Source organism: Marmota monax, unplaced genomic scaffold, assembly GCF_021218885.2.
Source record: "Marmota monax isolate L192 unplaced genomic scaffold, Marmota_monax_Labrador192_F-V1.1 WCK01_AAM20220418_F8-fsc00051, whole genome shotgun sequence".
Lineage (NCBI taxonomy): Eukaryota > Metazoa > Chordata > Mammalia > Rodentia > Sciuridae > Marmota > Marmota monax.
Genome location: NW_026695202.1, coordinates 10,433,614 through 10,438,522, shown reverse-complemented (window position 1 = coordinate 10,438,522; position 4,909 = coordinate 10,433,614). Strand labels below are relative to the sequence as shown.

The following is a 4,909-nucleotide window of genomic DNA, read 5'->3' as shown; positions in this document are numbered from 1 at the left end:
CTCCGCGCGCGCGCCCGGCCCGCCGCGCGCCTCCGCCACGCACCCTTGGCCAGTCGGTGACGTGGCCAGGCCGGCCGCGGCGCGGGGTGGGAGCCAGGAAGCGGCGCCGCCGGGAGGTCCCGCCTCCCGCCTGTCCCAGCGCCTCGGGCCCAGGCGGCCGCCCAGAGCCCCGCCGCCGCCCAGGGCGCTCCAGGTGCCCTCCGCGTCCCCGGAAATAGGAGGCCTGGTCAGGGCACGGGGCCGGCCACAGAATCCCCTCTGTGCCCAGTTCCCTCTCTGTTCATGGGCCTGAGGACGCTGGTGCCAGGTGAGGCTCAGTCCTGTGTGCCTGACCTTGGCATGAGCCTGGCAGTTGGGGGTCACCCTGGATGGCGACCCACTGCTGTGATGGTCAGCATCCTGGGGTTGGACACCTCTAGCCTTGGAATGGGGTGGGGAAAGAACCAGAAGAACGTCCCTGTCCTCTGGCCTGTGAGTTGGACATCCACGCTGAGTGTGCACAGTGGTCACGACAAGTCCACGTGTCTGGTCAGCTGAACTTGGCTCCAGCCTCATGCTGTGGGCCTCGGGGGGGGGGGGGGGTTTGTCGTAGTGTGGGGTTGCTGTAAGATGAACGAGGGTACACTGGCCAGGGAGACCCCGGAAACTCATTCCCACCACTTCCTTCTTGGCAGGAAGGGTGGGGGCAAGGAACTTCTGGATGAGAGTCCCCTCAGTACTGTGTGGCCTGGGGGATCAGCCCCTCTCTGGGCAGCAGAATCTGCCTCCGTGAGCAGAGCAGATGAGCCAAGGGCCCTTGCTGCTGGACCCTGCCCCTCCCTGCCCCTTCCCCTACTCAGGACCCTCATCTCTCCCTACACAACTAGCCTCCGTGCACACCCATCTTTTGCCACAGATGGCCAGAGAGCCTTCCAGGATGAAAATCTGTCACTCCCATGTTCAAGACCCTCCCGTGGCCCCCCAGCTCTTCACCGTGGCTCCCAGAGCAAGGTAATCCTGAGGGGCAAACTGTGGCCTGAAGACCAGCAGCGTTGCTATGCCTTGGAGCGCAGAATCTCAGCGCCTCCCAGCCCTGCAGGGTGACTCGGAATCTGCAGTCTAAAAGATGCCCAGGTGACTCAGGTCTCAACAGTGTGATGAGGAGAGATGTTATTCCCACATAGAAACAGGCACAGAGAGGTTAAATGATCTGCTTCCGGGTCACACAGACACTAAGTAGCCCTGGAGCCCAGAATCCAACACACCGTCTGACTCCAGAGCTCATGCAATTGAATCATGACATCACACTGTGGGTTACCATGACAGGTGACGAGCTCCCCGTCATGGGGGGTGAGGTGACGGCCCATTTGTCAAGGCAGGCCTCCTCAGCTTCAGAGAGCCACTTCTCAGGTGAGGGAGCTTGAGGTCCCTGAGATGATCTGCACGGTCCAGGGGCCTCTAGGAGGAGGAGCCAGGCACATCCCTGGGCTGTGGCAGGTCCTGAAAGGACCCCTCCGTACCCTACTCCCCCCAGCCCTGTCCAGATGCCTCTCCTCAGCCAGCACCCAAAGAAGGCGGTGGCTATTTAAATCCCTCAGGTGTGGCTGCGGTTCTTTCTGCCCAACCAGCTGGCATCTCCCTCTCAGCGCCCACCTCCTCCATGAGCCAGGGAAAAGCACGTGCATTTGCCATTTGGTGAAACATCTGTCCTCCCGGGAAGGGGCTCCAACCCACAGTTGGAGACTGGAGTCCTCCCCTTCCCTTTATTTCTCTCCGGAGACCACAGGGAACTGGCCGAGGCTGGGGAGGTCTGAAGTGCCACCATCACAGTAGTGGAGGGGAAAGAATCAGGCTGGTGGCCCTAGGGTGCAGCTGAGGCTTTGAACCTGCCAGGTCCCCTCTCTGGGTCTCAACTTTCCTATCTGTTAATGGGGATAATGAGAACAGAGGCGCTGCTGACTGGGTATTCGGCGCCCCTTGTACCAGGTCTCTGCAATCCCCCTCTGAAATTGATAGCTGCGTTCTGATCTGACAAGATGAGGACAGCGAGGCTCAACTTTGCTGCTTGTTCCCCCAAATTACATTAGCCTCCTCCCCAAAGTTCTCCTGCTTAGTACTCGGCCCTGCTTTTTTCCCACTCACCCCATCTCCGAGCGGGCACATTTTCAAAGCTCCCCAAGGAGAAAGGAGAAATTCTGTACTCACTTAAAACACACGCTCTAGCCCACACCAGGCCACCTCCATTCACTCCTGGAGGGTTAGGGTTAGGGTTAGGGTTAGGGGGGACCCTGATGTAGTTAGATACTGGCATGACCCTCACCCTCAATTTCCTGACACCCCGAAACGTATGTGCTATAAAATGCAATGGAGGGAGAGCCGAGAGGGACTTTTCCTTCACTTTGGAAGGACAAGGACTGTTTTCTTCTCATTGACAAAGCAAATTTTATGTTTAAGGTCAGACTCATGGGAGAGAGACTGGGAAGGTTGCTGAACTCTGGGGCCTGGGGGACAGCAGACGTGGTGCACAGCTGCGATCCCAGCAGCTCAGAGGCTGAGGCAGAAGGATCACAAGTTCAAGGCCAGTCTCAGCGACTTAAAGAAAACCTGCCTCAAAAGAAAAAAAATAATAAAAAGGGCTGGGAATGGGGCTCAGTGGTAAAATGCTCCGGGGTTCAACTCCCAGGATCACAAATAAACAAATATGTTTTTTAAAAGGTTATTACAGAAAAGTGTATTTGGAATCTTTTTTCCCTTTGTTGTATTAAATATCCTGCAAAGGGCCTCGGATTCTGCGAGGAAGGAAATGGGTGGAAAGTGAAAATCACTCGCTCAGGACACCCCACCACCAATCGCGCCTGGTGGGGCCCCTGAAGGAAGCGGGAAGCAATGGCCCAAGCCTCCGGGCGACTCCAGGCGTCGCCTGGCCTCAGGGAGTGAATTCCGGAAGGAATGAACTCTTTCCTCCACGCAGTCCAGAGGTCCCCGCCCGAACCTCGGGCGAGTCCATTTCCTCTGCGCGGAGGTGGGCTCACAGCCCGGCTCTCCCCGCGCCCCGCCCAGGTGGTCGCGAAGCTCTCCTGCTCAACACCTTGGGAGGCGCGACAGGGCCAGGCGGACAGCACTTTACGAAGCCAGACGCCAAGGTTCTAAAAGCTCTCTCCACTTTAAGCTTCCAGCACATTTATTGGAGACCAGCTGTGCCTAGCACCTTGAGGACTGGAAGCAGATGCCACCTCCCGGGACTGTTCGGGCACCTGGGGGAGGGGACAGGAGGCAGAGAGCGCCAGTACCCTGGTGTGGGGGGATCGCGGGGGACGATCGCAGTTAAGGAAGGCGCCAGGGCCAGCGATGCCCTAGTGGGTTTGGAGAGGGTGGCAAAGCCTGGAGGAAGGGGGAGAGAGGGCCAAGCCGAAGAAACCAAGTGCGTAGAGGCTCCTTAAAAGAGGCCAAGGAATGGAAAACTAAGAATGGAACCACCATTTGACCCAGCTATCTCTCTCCTCGGTCTATACCAAAAGACTTAAAAACAGCATACTGCAGGGACACAGCCACATCAATGTTTATAGCAGCACAATTCACGATAGCTAAACTGTGGAACCAACCTAGATGCCCTTCAGTAGATGAATGGATTAAAAAACGTTGGATAGATACATAGTGGAATATTACTCAGCAATAAAAGAGCATAAAATCATGGCATTTGCAGGTAAATGGATGGAGTTGGAGAAGATAATGCTAAGTGAAGTTAGCCAATCCCCCCCCCAAAAAAATGCTGAATGTTTTCTCTGATATAAGGAGACTGAATCACAGTGGGGAGGTGGGGGAGCATGGGAGGAATAGACAAACTCCAGATGGGGCAGAGGGGTGGGAGGGGAACGGAGGGGACAGGGGGTTAGCAATGATGGTGGTATGAAGACACAAATTGGTGTGAATATACTTTATATACAACCAGAGATATGAAAATTGTGCTGTATATGTGTAATATGAATTGTAATGCATTCTGCTGTCATTTATTTTTAAAAGTCAATTTAAAAAAAAAAGAGGTCAAGGAAGCTAGGCCGTGTTATTACAGGCCGCAAGCCTGTAATCCCAGCATTTCAGGAGGCTGAGGCAGGAGGATTGCAAATTCAAGACCAGCCTCAGCATTTTAGCAAGGCCTTCAGCAACTTAGCAAGATCCTGTCTCAAAAAATAAAAAGGGTGGGAATATGGATCAGTGGTAAAGTACCCGCTGGGTTCAATTCCCAGTATCCCTACCCCCCACCCGGCCGTCCCAAGGAAGCCAGGACAGTGGCACCAGGCAGTAGTCCCCGCACTTGGGAGGCGGAAGCAGGAGGATTGCTTGAGCCCACAAATTCAAGACCAGCTTAGCTTGGACCACATAGGAGATCTGTTTCACAAATAAAAACAAGAAAAGTCGAGGAAAGAAAGATGAAAAAAAGGACCGCCAAGGTCAGGCAGGTACGTTGGAGTCTCAAGCTCTGCCAAAGTCCGATTTTCGTCACAGTTTCCACGTTGGTAAGCTGAGCATAAACCAAGGACCCACTTCCCAGGGCAACTTCAGGGCCAAAGCAAGTAGCGCCAGCGCTTTTCAAGGAGTGAATACGCAGCACCTCTCGGTCCCTTGCTCCCCTTTTACAGGAAGCTGACACCCAAAGAGGGCCAGGGGTAGGGGCCGCAGAGCCTGGAGAAGACCCGGGACTCGCGTCCTCTCTCTCCCTGCGCTCATGCCGGAGGCGGAGGACTTCAGGAGCGCGGGAAGTGCCCATCTTCATCCGGGTGGTGGTGACGGGGTTCGCATATACGCAAAGATTCCAGGAGCACGAATGTCCTGCTGTTTATAAGGCACAATTTAATTAAAAGGAAAAGGACTGATAACCCAGGTCACGAAGCCCCCACCTTCGCGGCTGGCGACAGGTGTCTTTTAGAGATCC

At 55.2% G+C, this 4,909-nt stretch overlaps 1 long non-coding RNA gene across 1 annotated transcript; it reads left to right on the top strand.

Moving 5' to 3' along the window:
- The first annotated feature begins 125 nt into the window (after positions 1 to 125).
- LOC124082752 (uncharacterized) lies at positions 126 to 2,670 on the top strand. The gene is made up of 3 exons (XR_006848460.2): positions 126 to 307; positions 896 to 1,113; positions 2,434 to 2,670. It is a non-coding gene; the product is annotated as an uncharacterized LOC124082752 (long non-coding RNA).
- Positions 2,671 to 4,909: the final 2,239 nt, after the last annotated feature.